The 21,302-nt window shown below is 41.5% G+C and overlaps 1 protein-coding gene across 11 annotated transcripts in view; it reads right to left on the reverse strand.

The window, feature by feature from the left end:
* PLEKHA1 (pleckstrin homology domain containing A1) overlaps nucleotides 1-3,069 on the reverse strand; it is an 82,485-nt gene extending 79,416 nt beyond the window's left edge. For 2 of the 11 annotated variants that reach the window (XM_073354164.1, XM_073354163.1), the window contains exons 1-2: nucleotides 2,819-3,068; nucleotides 975-1,064 (exon numbers count right to left, since the gene is read on the reverse strand). The gene's annotated coding sequence lies outside the window, so the exon portion shown is untranslated. Of the gene's footprint in view, nucleotides 1-397; nucleotides 578-974; nucleotides 1,065-1,663; nucleotides 1,763-2,818 lie in introns of those variants that run through there. The other 9 variants (XM_073354165.1, XM_073354168.1, XM_073354159.1 and 6 more) reach the window with 8 other exon arrangements.
* Nucleotides 3,070-21,302: the final 18,233 nt, after the last annotated feature.

The following is a 21,302-nucleotide window of genomic DNA, read 5'->3' on the forward strand; positions in this document are numbered from 1 at the left end:
TTTCAGAGTAGCAGCTGTGTTAGTCTGTATCCGTAAAAAGAAAAGAAGTACTTGTGAGCTCTAGCTCAGGAAAGCTTATGCTCGAATAAATTTGTTAGTCTCTAAGGTGCCACAAGTCCTCCTTTTCTTTTTGCCTCTTAATACTATCTCTGCAGACTGTTGAATATAGTTTCTAATTAACTGAAAGCCCGTTGGTTGGGGTGACGGTGGGGGGGAAGAGGGGAGGCAGGGGGAGAAATCAACTGATGGACAAAATAGGTATAGACATGGGTCCTACCTTAATTAAAATGAAAATTAGCTTTCAAATCTCAGACATTGCAGACAAGCTCACAGTTAAGTGTGTTATAATAATTTAGTTTTTATGACAATCAGTAAAATAAACTAAGACCAGTTTTACCTTTAATCGTACAACAACTGGAAGTTACAGAGCAAAGCTTCATCTCAGTTAGACAGTTTTGTGCTGCACTGTGGTAAAGTGTAGCTTAAGTCTATAAAAAGAAAGTAGACAAATCCAACAGATTCACACTGTGACTTAATTGTCCAAAGCTATTGCTTTCACTTGTGTTGTCAAAACTGTTCAAATATAGCGCTGTCTTCCAGCATAAAATACATATTTAGCAGTGCGTAGAACAAGGGAAAGAATAGAAACTTATCTCTTCATTAAAAAGGACTACAAAGTTCATATAATGAACTCAATAATCCAATGACAAAACAGATATGGTGCAGTTGACTTCAATACAAGTATAATGGCTTACTAATATCTTTGGAAGTGACTATGCTCTTGAGATAAAGTTACTCGTGGACAAAATCTAAATGAAGGGAAGTTGCCAAAATTAGTGCTTTTACCTTAACTTTACTTTTGAATAAGCAACTGAACCGTCTTCACAATACCGTTATCAAATTCGAATAAATGCAATAACTACTAAAACCTCATCCACACTTGGAACTGAACAGCATTTGTTTAAATGGCTTACACTAAAATGGTGTGTCTGGACAATGAAGATGAAGCACAATGTTTTTACAACAGTTTGACTTTCATGGTTTAGTTCTCTTGTAGATGGAGCCTTGAAAGAAAAAAAAAAAAGCAGTTTGAATAGGACAGCATTTTCTTTCCAGAAATGTCAACAGGTACTACATGCCCTTTAGGAAAGTTTTGTACTATGTTTATTTAGGCTACCATATATGCTTTCTTATTCTGACTACTTAACTATATTGTAAAATTCCAACAAAATTGAAATCTATATGCTTGTTAACTTAAATTGTAAATAAAATTAAATTAGATTAGTTATAGTCTTACAGCCAGATGTAAATTTACCTACAGTCAAACAGGCAGGTAAATGCATCATCCATTCAAAGATATTTTGCTTAGCTAAATAATCAGCCCAGATTCCAATCAAGTTACAAAATCATATCTACAATCCTGTCATGACCACAGGATTCTCTTGCCAGTCTACCAGATACATACTAAAGAAAAGTTTTTTTCCTAATGCAAGACAGGTCCATGTGAAAGCCAACCCCTTCAAAGCTACACCAATCTGGAAATTCAATGAGTCAATCACAATTTTCATCTTATCTTTAAACTGCAGTTTGAGATTTCAATGTCAATGTAATACATATATGCAAATTTTTGAAAAGCTACATGAGTTGATCCCAGCATGCATACCTCTCTCTCACACACAGACCAGCCAACATGTGCTTCAAAGCAGATAACATCAGAGTGTGTGTCACACTCAGAAGACAGAAGTTGCAAAGAAAAATGAGATCAGCCTCTTACCTCTGGGGGTGTTACAGAGTCTCAAATGCTTACCAGGTTAATTATACCATAAATGCATAAGTTTTCCCCAGGGTAAAGTCACTTTGAAAACCCTCACCAAGGCAGTGATTGTTAAGAGTGAGCCTGAAATATGTCTCATACCATAAAGCTACTAGAAAACAAAGCCTTTCTTCAAAAGACTTAATAGTAAAATAAGGTATTTTTGCCCAGCAGTGAAAATAAACTCCCTCCAGACACACACAGGTGTGCCATACCCTGGATGTCTCCACACCACCCACACTCTACTCCTCTTTCAACCCCCTTCTCACCACACCCAGAAATACCCCTCTGCCCCTCATATCATACCCTCAAATACCCCCCCACACCTCATCCCCAAATGCTCCCACCCAGACACTACACCCCAACCGTCAGCCCCATCCATGCACCATACCCAGAAATACCTTTCACCCGCTGCCCCCACACCACACCCCCAAATACCCCTCTGACCCACACCTCACCCCCAAATGCCCCCACCCATTCACTAATCCCAAAATGCCCCCGCCCCACCCCCATACTCTGCTCCTCTTTCAACCCCTCCTTACCGTGCTTAGAAATACCCCTCTGCCCCCCATACCATAGCCTCAAATACTCCCTATACTTCATCCCCGAATGCTCCCACCCAGACACTACAAGCCCTGACCGCTCTGCCCATCCACGCACCATACCCAGAAATACCTTTCACCCCCTGCTCCCGCACCACACCCCCAAATACCCCTCTGCCCCCCCATCCACTACACCCCGAAATGCTCCATGCCCCCCCAAATACCCCTCAGCTTCCCACCCCGGCACCAGCCCCTCAAAGACACCCTCACCCCTCTGCCCCGCGCCCCCCCAACCCCAAACCCGCAAAGGCCCCCGCAAATAACCCTCATCTCCCACTGCCTCCTGCCCGCCCCACCGCCGGGCCCTCCCCCCACCCCCGGGCACGGGGGCCCCACACCCCTTCCCGCGCTCGGGGAGCGTCTGCTGGGGAAGCCCGGCCCCTCCCGGGCGGCTGCTACTCACTGGAGTCCAGGGCAGGTCCAGAGGCAGCCCCAGTGAGGAGGGGGAAGGGGGAAGAGCACACAGCGCGGCTCCCCTCTGAGAGCCGCCGCCGCCTCGCCCACTCCGCGCACAGCGCAGCGGCCCAAGGCAGCGCAGCGTCACCGACTGACTTTTCTTTTTTTTTTTTTTTTCTTCTTCTTCTTCAAATGAAGAAACTTTATCCGTTTCCCGCACAAACAACAGCAACGGGAGAGCAACTGGACCTCAACCACTGCGCAGGCGCCGATGCCCCTCCACCTCCAATCAGGCCGCCTAGAAGCACAGGGGCGTGCAATTCTCCTAAAGGTATTGGTCAATGCAGGGCGGGAGGGGACAGGCCATTGGCCGCAAAGCATCGTGGGACGTGTAGTCTCTAGAAGGGCAATCCGGCTGAGCTCTCGCCACTGAGAGGAAAGGGGAGCACTGCATTCTGGGACTTGTAGTCTCAGAGCGTCGAACCACAGCGCTAAGGCGACTGCGTGGTGGTAATACCGCGGCGTGTTTGCCGAGGGCGGGCAGTGCCTAGTGTCCAAAAATCACGAGGCAAGTGTCCTGAATAATGCACTGGCCGCAAAACCCTGAGATTCTAAAAACAGTAAATTCTGGGCTGTTTTTTATTTGCCTGGAGGTTTTCGAGCTGATTAAGGGTCCCCTTTCCAAGCTTTTCTTTACAGGCACGCGGGCAGGGCATCGATTATGTTAAATGAAAGTTGACATTCTCACATAAGCAAAATCATGACAGTTGGCAACAGTCTGGACCTACTTGCTGGGCAGGGCCACATTTCTGTATTGGATGAGGGCAACGCTTTGCCTGTTTTGAGGCCCACGGTCTTCACAGGGCTTCACCTCTCTACTGGAACTGGAAGGAGTTCTGCATGAGAACAAGTGACACACACTCCTCTTCAATGGATGTGTAGATGTTTAGAGAAAAAAAAGCTGCACAGGGCCTTACCTCGAGGATGCATGAGGGAAGGGCTTTGCATGCTGGGAAGCAAATTCTTTGTAAAGCCATAGCTCAGATTTGGATGCTACACAGCCTAATGAGGCCTGCCATCTCTGACTGGCCACTGCTGTCAGTTGCATCATTATGAATCACAGCATACTACAGCCCCTCCTAGGGTAATCATATGTCCCGGTTTTATAGGGACAGTCCCAATATTCGGGGCTTTGTCTTATATAGGTGCCTATTACCCCCCTCCCTTTGTCCTGATTTTTCACAGTTGCTATCTGGTCTCCCTAGCCCCTCATCTCTGTGGGGTCACACTGTTGTGTTATGTTACAAATCAGAAAACGCTTTCAAATGGTAAAGTATTGTATAACAGATATTAATGCACAATAATTTGATAGTTGATGTTTTCTGTCATTTAGAGGCTATTGAGGGGTCAACAAGCATGTGGACAAGGGGGAGCCAGTGGATATAGTGTATTTAGATTTTCAGAAAGCCTTTGACAAGGTCCCTCACCAAAGGCTCTTATGCAAAGTAAGCTGCCACGGGATAAGGGGGAAGGTGCTCTCAAGGATTGGTACCTGGTTAAAAGATAGGAAACAAAGGGTAGGTATAAATGATCAGTTTTCAGAATGGAGAGAGGTAAATAGTGGTGTCCCTCAGGGGTCTGTTCTGGGACCAGTCCTGTTCAACATATTCATAAATAATCTGGAAAAAAGGGTAAACAGTGAGGTGGCAAAATTTGCAGATGATACAAAATTACTAAAGATAGTTAAGACCCAGACAGACTGCAAAGAGCTATAAAAGGAAATCTCAAAACTGGGTGACTGGGCAGCAAAATGGCAGATGAAATGTAATGTTGATAAATTTAAAGTAATGCACCCTGGAAAGCATTATCCCAACTATACATATAAAATGATTGGGTCTAAATTAGCTACTACAACTCAAAAAAGAGATCTTGGAGTCATTGTGGATAGTTCTCTGAAAACATCCACTCAATGTGCAGCTGCAGTCAAAAAAGGCGAACAGAATGCTGGGAATAATTAAGAAAGGAATAGATAATAGGACAGAAAATATGTTGCCTCTATATAAATCCATGGTACGCCCACATCTTGAATACTGTGTGCAGATGTGGTCGCCCCATCTCAAAAAAGATATATTGAAATTGGAAAAGGTTCAGAAAAGGGCAACAACAATGATTAGGGGTATGGAACAGCTTCTGTATGAGGATAAATTAATAACACTGGGACTTTTCAGCTTGGAAAAGAGACGGCTAAGGGGAGATATGATTGAGGTCTATAAGATCATGACTGGTGTAGAGAAAGTAGATAAGGAAGTGTTGTTTACTACTTCTCATAACACAAGAACTAGGGGTCACCAAATGAAATTAATAGGCAGCAGGTTTAAAACAAATAAAAGGAAGTATTTCTTCACACAACGCACAGTCAACCTGTGGAACTCCTTGCCAGAGGATAGTTGTGAAGGCCAAGACCATAACAGGGTTCAAAAAAGAACTAGATAAATTCATGGAGGATAGGTCCATCAATAGCTATTGGCCAGGATGGGCAGGAATGGTGTCCCAAGCCTCTGTTTGCCAGAAGCTGGGAGTGAGCAACAGGGGATGGATCACTTGATGATTACCTGTTCTGTTCATTCCCTCTGGGGCACTTGGCATTGACCACTGTCGGAAGACAGGATACTGGGCTTAATGGACCTTTGGTCTGACCCAGTAGGCCATTCTTATGTTCTTATTTATCTAGTACCTACAAAGGAAAACTTATTTTTACCATTAACAGTAAAACTCCCAAATGAAAGACTATAACTGGGTATTTCTACAAAGTGCAACATCTTAAGTGGTCAAATGGTGGTTCATTACCCTAACCCCTTGACAGTCCCATAGATCCATGATGGGCTGCTCTGAGAAAAATTGTAAATTTCCTCTAGTCATTTTTCCTATGAACAGCTATAGTATAAATAGTCACTGCATACATAATACAGTGAGAATCCCGGGGACAGACTTCTTCTCATTAATAAAATCTCCACTTGTCTCCTGCTGCAGCACACACACACACACACACAAGTCCCTGGATACTAACATTGGAATCATGATGACCATTCATGTGAAGACACATCAGCCATATTACTAGTACTGGCTGATGGTATCACAATGCTCAGGTGGTCAGTTTTACCAACCTTAGGAGTTCAAAAATCATGTCGTATCCCAAAATCATCAGATTGGCTTAAAATCATGAGCTTTTACAGATATTTAAGGTTCTTTTTATTTGTCTTCTGGTTTATGGGCTTTGGTAACTTTTTTGGTTTCTCTGCAACCATGATAACTATAAACTTTCCTTCTTTAAAATAAAACCTGAGATGGTCATATAATTACCTGATTTCAGGAGCCAAGGCTTTAAGAAAAACATATACTATCACAAGACTCATGATAAAATCATGAGAGTTGGCATCACTCAATATTATAATTAACATTTATGTTGCCAGATCACTTAAAGGCCTCAACAAGGTTGAGGCTCCATTATGATGACACTGTTCAAATATATAGTAAATGACAATGCTCAGTACAAAAGTTTTACAATCTAAAAAACTGAAAAAGTGCTAGTTTCCTGGGGATCTCCCTGCCTCACCATATTAATTCATATGGAGGGAGAGATTTAGGAAATAAGTACATGGTTTGAGATGCTACCACAGGTTCTTTCACAGTGTATTTGACAGAAAATTCCAATTGTAATACTTAGCATTAATATAACACTTTTTATCTTTAAAGTATTGCATGATATAAACATCCATTCATCCTCAAGACAACCAGGTGAAGCATCTATGTGCAGTAATGGTGTGACACATGTGTGGTGGTAAAAATATGCTTCTTATTTCCAGGCCACAGACACATGATAAAGTCACCAATGGTTACAGTTACAGTAAATATTATTAACCTCATTTTCTAGATGGGGAACTGAGTCAGAGAATTTTCAGGAGCCAGGGTGAGAGACAAGATCACAGAGTCAATTCATGTCTGATCCAAAGCCCACTGCAGTCAATGGAAAGACTCCCATTGACTTCAATGAGCTTTGAGTCAGACCTTATGAGAGTCACTGTTAGAATGCAGGAGCTCTTGGCTCTCAGGATTATGCTCAGACCACCATACGTCTTTCCCCATTTTTGGTAGCCCTGTGATTTGTCCCATTTTCATCCTGGACTGACATAGTCAAAATCAAGTTATTTTGACTTCATAGTCCAGTAATATTTAATAATCCCATTTTACAAAGTAATTTACCATTTACTGTAAAATTACTCTCCCCTAGTACTAAAAAATCTATTGCAGTCAATTGCAGGATGGGTGCCCATATTATGAGCTTTTGTGAAATCTACTCTAATTTTATATCATATTAATATACTGGCTACACACTATACACACTTTAAAACATCAGATAGTACAGGAATCCAAACGAATACATCTAGTTTCAATAGTCTCTCTGCTATTATTTTCATTAACAATAAAATTGATTTTTTTCCCATGTCAATGACCGAAGAGCTCTTATTTTTTAGGAATATAATAGGAGGAGCCAGTAATTAAGTAATGAACACTCTGATCACATGCAAGTGTCTCTCTCTAATACAGAAGGCTTATAAGTTCAGACATTACAGCCAAGCTTTTGGAAGCCTCCAGACACCAGTGACCAATAACAATTTCCAATAATGATGTTTAATTAGTTTTAATGATAATCTGCTTCCACTCTAAACACAATCATTTCTACTGAAATATTGAATGTGGTCCAAAGTAGTAATAAAGAAAAGCTTTTCCTAGCTTAGAGCAGTGACATCTCTAAAAATAGAATACATTTGAACTCAGTCCTTGCATGTAAATACATCTTTGTTCCAGACTGGCATTTAATAACTGTACTTTACAGTGAAACAAAAGCTATAATCAGAGTACAACAATGAAAGCTGAAGTCAGCTCTCTGAACAATGCGTTACAATTCCCATGGCAACTTTTTCCTATCAAATCCTTGATAGGTCACACAATTTGCAGCTGTGTGAGCCAGAAGCCTTTCAAAATGAACCCCATTCACAATTATTCATACATTTTTAAATGATTTTTAGTTACCAGTATTTTACTGAAGTTAATATAAGGCAATCAACAGTACAGTAGCGGGGATGGGGGGAAACAGACCCCCAATTCAGCATTACTTGTGCACACAAAATTGCCTGGGGAATATTGGTCATGCAAAGAGTACGGGATGTGGCACACAGTTGTACTGTGTGCAGAATGAGACAGGGGTCCTGTGGAAAAAACAGTTTGTGACCACATAACAAAAAATTGTTTAATTATGCTTATACACAAAGAGACAGAATTAAAATTGCACAAACAATCTAAATTCTGGCATTTTTTAACTTTCAGCTGCTTGACCCTGCAGTCTAAACAACTTTCTTTTAACATAGCTCTTTTGTATATAAGGTTTTTTTTTTAAAGGAAAAGGGTAAAAACAAATTCTAATATGTGAAACTTAACAATCGCCACCTTATGAATCACCAGTAGAGTCTGAACCTGAGCTTTCAGCACTACAGCAACTGGAGCTACAGGATTCACATTAGCTGGCAGCAGGAGAAGTCTGTTAACCCCTTGGATGGGGACAGAGGGAGAAGGGCGAATGGATTATTAGGGCTATAGGCTGCGTCTGTGGGCAGCCTAGACCATCTCTTTCTCCACCCTCCCCAGGAGGTGGCAAGATCTCCTTCCATAAGTGATGCCCTCAGAAGAGGAGACAGGCCACTGTGGCCATGTGCTGAGTCCAGGGCTAGTTAGTGGGGGAACCAGGCCCTGCTCTCCCTTCCTTCCTCATATTAGCTCTGATCTCCTGGGGTTCCCAATATAATTTCTTCTTTTTCTTTCTTTTCCTCTTTGAAGTCATTTTGTATTGTAATAATACTTTATTTAAATTTTTCAAACCTTTCTTCAGATAAATCCTGGAGTATTTCTAAATTTGCTGTAATCCTCTCCATATCTCTTAGCCCTTTTACATTTAGGAAACACATAGGGGTTAGCTAGACTATTGAAATGCATTAATTGGCAGCTGTGTCTACAATGTCTGGATATATACTAATCTCAAGTTGGGCAAATAAAAATAGTGGCCTTTTTTGAAAATGTGGGCCTGAGTGAAACCCATGGAAGTAGAATCCCTACAGGATTGGATCAGAAATGTTATAGCTAATTACTCTGGTTTGAAATTTGGCTCATTCGGTGCAGAAAAATGAAGTATTCACACAACACCTGATCCTTTGAGCTTCAGAAAACTCACAGATTTTAAAAGGAGTTGTGAGGTATTGAGCCCAGGCTCGTAGTATTTAATAAGTCCTTTTAACTTCGCTCTCTTTTTTTCCCTAATGGTTGTGACGGATAAGAAGAGACCAAGAGGAACAAAGGCAAGATTTTCTTCCCCCACAAATTACACAGAGTGCAGGTGGGCACAACAGGGTCTCTGCACACTGAACCATTAAAGTATCAATCTTTGCTCTCAAAGACCACCCTCTGTGTATAGAAACTTAAATATAGTCATCTCTAACCCTCTATTTAATGCAAGTGTTCCTTTCAGTAACAGACTGTTGATTGTTCCAGTTCTCCAGTATTTTACTGTAGGCTACTGGTTCACAGATTATTAAAGTTTCAGCTGAACTCCCTGAAATATTTGGTTTAGATTAGAGGCCAGTATTTTCATCATTCTTTCCTATGAAGTGTAGAAATTAGCAAGCCTAAATATATATTGGTGTGAAGGCAAAGATGTAGGATCTTCTTTTTTTATACTGAAAGTGTATCTCACACGTGGATGCTTGCCCATCCTTCTGCTTCACCAAGTATATATGCCAAGAAAGACTCCTTATTTAGGAAGGATGGAAACTTTTTTTCTGCTAAGTATCTATCATTTTCCCACTCTCTACCTCCCAGAACTTTTCTGGGCCAAATTCTGCACTGGCTTAAGACATTGACTTCAGTACAGAATGTGGCTCAGATCCCTGTGTTCTCCAGTGGAATTATAAGACAGGCCCTTATTTTTCTCTACAGATGTTACTATTTATAGCTTTCAAAAGCCGATAGGTATTCCCAGAGTAGTTCTTGAGGTCATGGTAAAATGCTAGCAGACCTCTTTTGTAGTCATCTTTTATGCAGAAATTGTTGATGAATCCTGTCATTGTGATGGGAAAGGGAGTCTTTACACATAATCTTAGCAAGGTTCCTATTACTAAAAATAAAATCTGTACTTATTAATAATGCTTGCAATAATAGTGACCGTCAAGCCAATACACATCTGCAGATGACAGCAAATTGCATGACTGAAATATAGGTGAATGTGGTTGAAGCATGAACATTATAACAACCCTTCTTGCATGTTTCTCTCTTATTTAGGTTTTTTAAGTTCATGTTTCTGACTTCTTTTGAGTTGTTTTTTCCACCCTTTTATAGTCTTTCACTGCTACTTTCTTATTGTTCGGGATCTTCTGTTAGTCTTTAAAGTGCCATAATGATGGATGCATAGCAGTTCAATACCCATGTATAACTATGGTCAGCGTAGCAAAGTTGTTTGTTTGACTTGGGTGGAGGTTTGCCCTGTAATAGCAGGTTTGCCCATTCTATTTTTTTAAACAATTACGTATCCTTGAGTTATTTCATCATATTTATGTCAGTGCATTTGTGCTTACAGGCATTCGTTCTACACAGAAAGATTCCTTGTAGAGAAGGAATGTTGTCTCTGTAGTCCCAGCCCTGTTAACAAGGGAGGGCAAAGTGCCTTAAAGGACCATATTCTGGCTGTTAGTAGTTAGGTTAAAGTACTAGACTTGGGAGAGGAACTGCTGTTCAAGTCCAGGCATGTGTCATTTTCTTGGTATTTTAAATAGGAAGGTCTGCTTAACTCTTACCTTTGTGCTTTCTACCATTTCACGAGGACATTGTTAATGAGAGAGGAAAAATGGTAGATTTTAAGAACATTTTGTTTAAGGGGCTGATTTTGATCTCATATCTGTTTTACACCTGTGTAATTCCATTTACTTCAACGGAGTGAAACTATTGCTGATTTACAAGTGAGATCAGAATCATATCCTATGGGTAAGATTCTGACCTCTGCTCCAACCACTTTACACTGTATAAAAGGGCTAAAATGTGGTAAAAGGGCTCCAAAAACCCTGAATCCTCCTGAGAGAATTCTCCTGACACAGGAGCTGCAAAAGACAGTCATAAGAGTCTCTTCCAGGGACACTCTTGCAAGACCTCACATGGCGGGCGGGGATGACAATCAGGGCCCAGACACCGCAAAGGGAGAACAGGGAGCTTGAACCCCAAAGAATAGGCAATTGAATCAACTGATTGTATACTGTGTTATTGATTAAGGCCTTTATGAAAGCTTGTAATGTTTTAGACTAAATAATCACATATATATATATATATATATATATATATATATATATATATATATATATATATATATATATATATGCAATCGTTATGAATTTATGTATTTGTGTATATAGAGAACTGTGCTCAAAACTTTGACTCCACCTCATAGCAGGGCAGTGAATGATCAGACAGGGGGAGACAATCTCCAAGCCAGATGTTACACAAAACCAAACTCAGGTAATGATTCATTGTACAACACAGGAAAAGACAATGATGGGCCATTAAAGTTAATGGAAAGACACTGAGAGAATTGGGGATTTCCCCACTTTGAGTATCTTTAGTGACTGTAGGGAAAAAAAAACCCTAGAAACATTTTTAAAATGGAAGGGATTTGAAGTGAAAGGCATCCAGAAACATAGGTGTCGACTTCTTCTGGTGCCGGTGGGTGCTCAACTCCCCTCTGCCCCCAGCCCCGCCCTGACTCCACCCCTGCCCTGCCCCCATTTCAAACCTTCCCTAAATTCCCTGTCCCAACTCCGCCCCCTCCCGCCCCCATTCCAACCCCTTCCCCAAAGTCCCCACCACAATTCCGCCCCCTCCCTGCCCCTATTCGACTCCCTCCCCAAATCCCCACCCCGGCTCTGCCTCTTCCCCCCTCCCCTCCTGAGCACGCCACGTTCCTGCTCCTCCCCCTTCCTTCCTAGAGCTTGCTACAGCTATTTGGTGGTGGCAAGCGCTGGGAGCGAGGGAGGAGCCGAGACACAGCACGCTCGGAGGAGGCAGAGACGAGGGTAGGGGCGTGAGACAGGGAACTTGGCTGCCGGTGCGTGAAGAGCACCCACTAATTTTTCCCTGTAGGTGCTCCAGCCCCAGAGCACCCACGGAGTCGGTGCCTATGTCCAGAAACTGAGGGACAGCCTCTAGAGGCGGGAAGCTGTCTGCAAAATTCTGGATCCCTCTGGGAAACTGTGCAAAGGCAATAGGTAACTTGTATTAGAAAAGGGTGTAAAGCCTGAGTGTGCATCTTTATGCTTATTTTCTGTGTAACTTGTACACGTTTGCTCTCCCTTACTATTTCATCTTTGATTTTGTGGGATTTTTTTGTAAATAAACCTCTTGTTTACCCAAAGCAGGTCTCTATTGTGCCAACTGTGTGGAGGCCAAAGTAAGCTGGTATCTGGGGGGCTGGTTTCACACCTTTGAGGGTGATGAACCAGAGGGAAAAAGTCTGAGTGTCCGGTAGTTAAGAACTCAGAAGGGACGGATTTAGGGAGACATGGGACTGGAAGGTCTGTTGGCGTCACCCTGCAAGTGGTAACTCGGCATGGTGGAAGCCAGGGTGAGGTCTTGAGCTCGTGGGCAGGCTCCTGGTATAACGGACTTGAGCCATAGCAACACAGCATCATGGCACTCCAAGGTTACAAGGCAGGCAGTGAGAGAACCCCTTACTGGTCTGGGCGATCTCCAAAATGTCAGAGGGTGGGTGTCACCGTGGGAAGGTAGTAGGAGGGACAAGGTTCCTGCATGCAGTGCCCTCGAGCAGCACTACCACAAATAGGGTGGCCTGAGGAGGTTGTAGTAACTTAGGGTATGTCTACACATAGGGCAGGTCTACACTTAAAATGCTGCAGTGCTGCAGCTGCACCAGCGTAGTTGTGCCACGACAGTGCTTCAGTGAAGACACGACCTACGCTGGCAGGAGGGCTTCGCCCATTGGCATAGATACTCCATCTCTGCGAGAGGCGGTAGCTATGTCGACAGCGGAAGCCCTCCTGTCAACACAGCACCGTTTACAATGCGGGTTAGGTCAGTCTAACTGCGTCACTCAGGGGTGTGGATTTTTACACCCCTGAGCTATATCAACTAATTTGCTGCTTCCGCCATATATTTCACTTTAATACAATTTGCTCTAAATTAAGTTTAAAACTGATATTGTAAAAGTTATGAAAAATCTCCTATAGACAAAGAGATCCAACATTAACATCACTGGGAAACTCCTTCTCAAGTACACTTTAATGCACCTCCAGTATCTGGGGAATGAAGTAGAAATGTAGAAACTAATCCCCAAATACCTTTCTAACACCATGTTCATGATTGGATAGGTAACTTTATCCCATAGCGGAAGCTGAACAACTTTGCATATACATAGAAATAAAGAACTATGACCAAAAATCCCTTCACTGATATTAAGACATTATTTTGCAGCAGACAAAACATTATTGTTAAAACTAGCCATTATATTACAGTGGAAAACAGGGAAGGAGTCAGGGCAATGAATTACTAAGTGTACAACAGAGTGCATTCACTGAAATCCTTTGATTCTGGGTCCAATCCTGCAAAGCCTTTGGCCCTATTCAACAAAGAATTTAAATATGTGCATTACTTTAAGCACAAGAATATTTCCACTGAAGTCAATGGGACTACCTAAGTGCTTAAATTATATACTGTGCTAAATCAAAGCCTCTATGCCCAGAAAGCCTTCAATGCATGCAGTCAGCTTGTGGAATCAGGATCAGACCAAGTATGAACTTCTCCTAGATTGTTTTGCTTACTGTTACAATTTTTCGGAACTGTTTTCACAAACAAAAGCTTGTTTGCCTTAAAAATCCCCCATCGATTTTCAACAATTTGTTGAAAACTTCAATTCAGATATATTGAAACCTACTTCAAAAATGGCTTGTTATGACCCCTTCACACTTTCCATATAATTATGTCTCCTTGCAAATGCATCCGGCAGCAGTATTTATAGAAAAGAAATTGTTACCAAGTTACTAATTGTTTTTATTGTGTTTAGTTTTGTATTCAGTCCTGTTCCCATTGGTTCCAGTAGAAATTTTTGGTCATGGATTTCAAATGGGAGTAGGTAGGAGTCCGAGCTATAATAAGTGTATATTTGCTTTTGCTTATGCTCTTACAAAAAGCGTAAGGGTCATTCTAAAACTGATAGTTAACAGCACTCTTCCGTAGGCTCAAAAGAAGGGGTGTGTTTTTTAAGTAATAGGACCAGTGTTCTAGTCTGTGCGCTGCAGATGTATGTGGTTTGAGAGGAGGTGCTCAACATTTGCAACTAAGGTTACATTATGAAGCTAATTAGAAAAAAAAAATCCTCACTCAGAAAAAAAATCCTCATGCATTCACATTTTTAGACACTGTCAGTACAATGTTATGGCAAAGTATTTTTAGTGTCTGTTTCTTGTGACTAATGCTGTATTCTTAGTTTAATAGGAAAAATGAATAACAGTAGCAATTTCTAGTAAAATTGTGTATGCATGTAAGCTTGCATTTGAGACCAACCAGTATGTAGTCATTTTCTCACTAGATGATACCTTCAGTCAAGGCTCCTTTCCTTTCCTCTTTCCTACTTACAATCTTTTCCCTAGAGGCCATTTGAGTGTCTAGTCTTATTTGAATCTTTTCTTTTGCTTATAGTCAAAAAGAGCCCTTTACATGCTTTATTTTTCCTCATAAATATTTCTCTGAAAGATATTTTCCTCATTCCTATGTGCACATAATTTAAACTGAAAAATATCTGAGTCCTTCTCCAGTAACTACCAGACTACATTCCTAGCTTTCTTCCTGTGGTTTGCTTGATACAATATTTATTCTTTTAAAAGAACAAACAAGCTACCCTCTTTTCTGTTCTAGCCAAGAGTCATCCTGGCTAACAGCTGGGCAAATTCTCTTTAACGACTATTTTTGATACAAAGTTTGAAAATCTTTTCTTGGTCAAGGGTTACTGCCTTCTACTTCCAACATTTGAAAGATGAAGGTTTAGTCTCTGCTTGAATGAGGGGCGTATTTTCTGTTCTGAAATACGTGCAAGTTGCCCAGAGAGCTTTCAGGTAGTTTTCTTTATCATTGTTGCAGCCACTTAGTGCTCAACTTACAGTGTTGTTTTATCTTTTATTGTTATTACATTCAGCAGTAAAATGCCTAAGTGAAAGTCAACACTTAATGCTTGAATAGTCTTATTGCTAAGATTCAGTCCGGACATGTGGATTAAATTCCTGGCTCTGCCACAGACACCTTGTGTGGCCTTGGGCAGGCCACATCACCTATCTGTGCCTCACTTTCACCAGCTATAAAATGGATTAATGATACCTACCTACCTTTGTGAACGGCGTTGAGATTTACAGATGAAAAAGTGCTATACTATTGCAAAGAATAATTAATAGTGACTACTACAGAATGGAGATTTTCTACTAGAAAAATAATGTTTATTATCATGAAATATACAGTATCTGATATATACTGCAATGAAACTGACTCTGAGACTTGGAGTTGTTCTGATCTGAAATACGTGCAAGTTGCCCAGAGAGCTTTCAGGTAGTTTTCTTATCATTGTTGCAGCCACTTAGTGCTCAACTTACAGTGTTGTTTTATCTTTTATTGTTATTACATTCAGCAGTAAAATGCCTAAGTGAAAGTCAACACTTAATGCTTGAATAGTCTTATTGCTAAGATTCAGTCCGGACATGTGGATCAAGTTGCAGTGGGGGAGGTTTAGATTGGATATTAGGAAAAACTTTTTCACTAAGAGGGTGGTGAAACACTGGAATGCGTTACCTAGGGAGGTGGTAGAATCTCCTTCCTTAGAGGTTTTTAAGGTCAGGCTTGACAAAGCCCTGGCTGGGATGATTTAACTGGGAATTGGTCCTGCTTCGAGCAGGGGGTTGGACTAGATGACCTTCTGGGGTCCCTTCCAACCCTGATATTCTATGATTCTATGATTCTATGATGTGTTTTTTCACCAGGGAGCCAGGGGGGAGATCATGATTGAGCAAGACAACTTAAAATCCTGGGGTGAGATTCCATGTGGCACCTCTAAGAGGCACAATACAGAACTCAGAGCCCAGAAGGAGGACAGGTAAGGCAGCTTTTAGCCACGTGCGTGCTCTCTGATTTTGGGCTGCTCTGAGGGCTGGAGAGGTCCCCAACCTAATTTACAAAGCTCTGTTATGGCCCCATTCCCAACACACTCTACTGCCCGCAGCCCACTACCTATGCTCGAGCTTGGTAGAGGGTCTTCTGGAAGTAGCCTATTATCCAAACTTCCCAGCCAGAACTGGGGCTTTTAAGACTCTTTTGCATCTCTCTGGCCCTATTATGCAGAGTAAAGAGGCTGCAGCAGGGATGAGAATCTTACCTTTGGTCCTTTCACTCTGATTTGTACTGTATATAGAAAGCTGCATGTCAAGCCATTCCACAATAGCTTTGGCTAACACGCACTGTGCATGTAAGCCTATACCTATAAATATAAATAACAGAGCAGAGAGAAGGAAGCTGCATATAAGGCACCACTGTATGCTCCCGTGCTATAATTTTAAACAATCTATATTCCGAGCAGGAGAAAGCTTATATGTCACATTTTCTATCCTGGTGACTGCTAGATTAAATGCTGATATTTGCAGATGGTTTTAGTAAAAATGAAGAGAAACTGTATCAGTTCAACTGTATCAGTTCTTCCCAAATTAGGGGTAAAAAATCTCGTTATGTAAGAAATAATCCAAATTATGGCCATCCTCTTTTTGAGTGGGAGAGGAGGTCTTTAACAAGAAGGGGTGACTTGATGTATGTGGACATGGACAGTAGTGTGACCTGGCATTTCATACAAGTGTCAGCATCTAACATGGCAAGGGGGGCTGAGATGCTAGTGAAGGATTAGCCTTGTCATTGTGCACAAATCTGAAGGAACATCATACTAATTAGGGCTTGAGTGGGAGTCTTTCCACTGACATCAATGGGAGTTGGGCAGACCCTTGAGCTTTCCTATATGGGCTTGTATTAGCACTGCTTAAGAAGTGGCACATTAAAATAAAGTTTGCAAGTGAAGTACTACTTTGGTTTCCTTCACCAGTGTAATCAAGGGCTTTGCAGGGGAGGGGGGAAATCAGCATTTTTGTTTCATTTGGGAAACAGGTAGTTTTTCTGGTTTAAAATTGGTGAGTCCTGAGAATTGGATTGTTAAATTAGATTGTTTTCTGTTGGACTCCCTATTACCCTGAAAAGGGTGGGATTAAACTGTGACTGGGCTGGAGGGCTAAATGAAGGGAGGGTGAACAACCAGAGGCCCGAAGTGGATGTCAGCAGGGGGTGCTAGCTGGGACAAGAACTGCTACACGAGGCCCAGCCATGAATTGGTGCTCCAGGGGCAACACCACTCTTTTACCAGGTGATAGGATGCAGTGGTAAAAAAAATGCTGGTGACCAGTTTACCCTAATGTTCCTGGTGCTGCAGCAATAGTGGGAGAATTTCACATGTAGTTCCTTATAGATACAGCCATAGCATAGTCAAAGCTATTGCAGCTTGGTTCACTTGATTTAGTGACGCTTTTCTGGCTTTTTTTTTATTATTTATTACTTCTATCATTACAGAGCCAACAAAATCCTGGGAGAGAGAGCTGGAGTCTACTGTGGCTTGTGTGTCATTCCTGATATTTAAATTCTGAATGCAGAATCTGTTTTTGCTTCTGAGTGGTGAGGCATGAACCAGAAAAGACTCAGCTTAATGTTTAAAGCCCGGGTTGAGTTTACAAGCAGGACAGGAAAAACTCAAAATATGGCATTTTTCCTAAATAGAACAGGTTTGATCTGGAATTAAGGGAATAATCAATCTGTAATCACACTGTTATTTTTAAAATCACTTTCCAGGCTATACCTGCACTTTCAGAAGCTCATTACATTACATTCCTCACTGACCATACAAAAAATGCGGGGCCAGGTCTCAAGCTGGTGTAAATCAAGGCTGCTCTATTGGTTTTAATGGCACTAAATCAATGTATACAAGATGCAGATGTTGCCTATGGTTTGTGGTTTATCAGTACAGGAAGGTACACACACCTCTTTGGAGTAATTACCAGTTATCAAATCTATATGAAACATAGTTATAAAAAGATATAGTAACATTTCAGTGGCTGAGAAACCCTGCTCTTCAGAGGCTATGACATTTACAGCTGTAGATTATAATACTTTATATTTAATGCCTTTCATCTGAGAACATCAATGCCTCTCATGAGGGGCTTATTCTCTAAAACAAAGCTAAGATCTAGTTGTTGTCAGCTTCTTATTCATTATTTGTGTTGTGATAGTGCCTAGGAGCCACAGTTATAGACCACAGTGCTAGTTACTGTACAAACACAGAACAAAAAGTTAGTTTCTAACCCAAAGACCTTACAATTTAGGCATAAGACAAGAGACAACAGATGGCTACAGGTAGATACACAGGGGAACGCAAGCAAACAACACACGGGGGAACACAAAAAAAGAATAAGACATGATACACAGTGATCTGATCACGCCAGCTGCTAACCATTGTTGGTTTTTGTAGGCATCACAGCAAAAGGAGCTTTTTAAGAAGAGACTTGAAGGGGGATAATGAGGTAACTTTGCAGATGTAGCCTTCCCTGCTTATCATTACATTCTAACTGAACTTTTAGGCAAATATGGATAAGGAAGCATCTTAGAAAGTTACTTACACCAATGAATTAATGTCACATATACGTTTTTCATCGCAGGCCTTTGTTGTATAATATCAAAATGTACCAGAGTTTTGTAAGGCAGAAATCTGACTTTCTTGGCGCCTGATAGGGAAACAGTGGGGGCAAAAGACGTATCTGGTTTCAAGACTACGCTTAATAAGTTTATGGAAGGGATATGATGGGATAGCCTAATTTTGGCAATTAATTGATCTTCGACTATTAGTGGTAAATATGCCCAATAGCCTGTGATGGGATGTCAGATGGGTTGGGGTCTGAGTTAATACAGAGAATTCTTTCCTCGGTGTCTGGCTAGTGAGTCTTGCCCACATGCTCAGGGTTTAGCTGATCACCATATTTGGGGTCGGGAAGGAATTTTCCTCCAGGGCAAATTGGCAGAGGCCCTGGGAGTTTTTCACCTTCCTCTGCAGCTTGGGGTAGGGTCACTTGCTAGAGGATTCTCTGTACTTTGAAGTCTTTAAACCATGATTTGAGGACTTCAATAGCTCAGTCATAGGTTAGGGGTTTGTTACAGGAGTGGGTGGGTGAGATTCTGTGGCCTGCGTTATGCAGGAGGTCAGACTAGACGATCATAATGATCCCTTCTGACCTTAAAGTCTATGATTCTATGATAGAATACCAATTGAAGTTAACAGAGCTTTTCCATTGCCTTCACTGGGCTTTGTATCAATCTCTTGTTCCCCTGGTACCTGGGTCACAACAGTCACAAAAATCACAATAGAATTGACTGTACAGTTTTACTATGCTAAGAATCTTTACAGACTCCCAGTGTGATTCTGTGGTTGCTGACTGGTCTACAAAAGATATCTTACCTTTTTTTTTATAAATGTGATTGAGTGCAGTTCAGACAGGGATAATGAAGAAATGAGTGAATCTATCAATCCTATTTTTATAGTGGGTGACGGAAAATAGAAATGACTCATGCTTTCACTCATCATTTGGCAGGCTCATCACACTCTGCAGCAAAGTTTAATCGTATTGTGTAGTGGCTTGGGCCAGGTTTCTGACTGGGAATGTGGGCTGGGGCAGCTCTGCGGCTTCCTGTCTCAGTTTTCCCTTTTGGACTCCTCAATAACCCACAAAAGGCTTTCACAAGTCCAACAACAATAGCCCTTCTTGGGGGTCTCGTTTATTAACATAAAGTTGGAAACAAACACAAATGAGTCTTCCACCGCTGCCTCAAGTTGGGCACTTCCCTGAGGGTCTGTCTGTCTTCCGGTTTCCAAGTTGGACACAGTTTTTCAGCCCTTCCCAAGTTTAGTTCAGTCTTTCCCCTTAACCCATTGTGGGATCCTTTAGGTCACTCCTGCTCTCTTCTGAGTAGCCACTCACACACCTTACTAGATGGAGTCTTTCACGGGCATCTGTCTGCCTTCTGGTCTCCTCTCAAGCCAGCACCCTACTGCTGGACTTCCTTCCTTCAATGATCAACCCTGCATAGGTGTATCAGGATGGGGCTAATGGAACAAGACTGACTGGTACAAGGCCTCTGGCCCTTAAAGGTGCATGCCACCCTGTTACAGTTATGCTAATAAATTCACTATTCTGGCTTCAGAGAAGCAGCATGAGATTTAAGAATCATCCCAGACTACTAAATAAAGGACTGGTCCTATAGTCATTTGACTCAAAAGAGTTTTGCTAGCATAGGAACTGCAAGATTGAGTCTGTCATAGTATATGGAATTAAATGCCATCTTAAACAGGAAGTGTTTATTAAATAAAACAACTACAAACTCAGACACAATCAGACTTCCCACCCCATTGGAGTTCCAGCTTTGTCTCCCTTGTTTACAGAGGACTACATCCTCAATGCAGCATGCAGAGGCAGAGCGGCTGAATAATATTCTGCAAATAAGCAAATAATTGGAAGGCCTCATAAGAGATTCTGTGGCATTTGGAGGCAGCTGATGAGGAGTGAGTGGCTTTAATCACAGAGGCAGGGTTTCTGGCACTTTGATAAGAGCATGGTATCGGAGGCAGTGGGAGGAGTGTGCCAGATACTCGAGTCCAAAGACCTTTGGCAACTGAAGCACCTACAGTGCTTGCTTCAGCCATGGTACGCCTGGTTTCATACCAGGGACTGTGTCATAGAAGTTTGGTACCATGGCATGCTGGAGACTCCATGAAAAACTGCTGTTACAATTATAGTGCAGGTTTCAGAGTAACAGCCGTGTTAGTCTGTATTCGCAAAAAGAAAAGGAGTACTTGTGGCACCTTAGAGACTAACCAATTTATTTGAGCATAAGCTTTCATGAGTGAGCTTATGCTCAAATAAATTGGTTAGTCTCTAAGGTGCCACAATTATAGTGCAGTTACCATGCTATGTAATGCAATTCTGGTGCAGTTACAGTGCAATGTACAATTACAGTATGTTACAGTGCAATATTATAATGCAAATTACTTCTACTGAGCATAGCAAATCAGATAAGCCATGCAGAAGGTTGGTTAGACTCTGTGCATAAATATATTAAACTTATCAAGCAATGGCAGTAAATCCAGATGCACATGTGGTTATACATTTGCCCATGAATTATTGTATGTAATATTTGAAAATATGCATTTCCTGGATAATATTATATAATATGGGCTGTTGATTAATTGCAGTTAACTCATGCGATTAATT

Source organism: Lepidochelys kempii, chromosome 7 (genome assembly GCF_965140265.1).
Source record: "Lepidochelys kempii isolate rLepKem1 chromosome 7, rLepKem1.hap2, whole genome shotgun sequence".
Classification (NCBI taxonomy): domain Eukaryota; kingdom Metazoa; phylum Chordata; order Testudines; family Cheloniidae; genus Lepidochelys; species Lepidochelys kempii.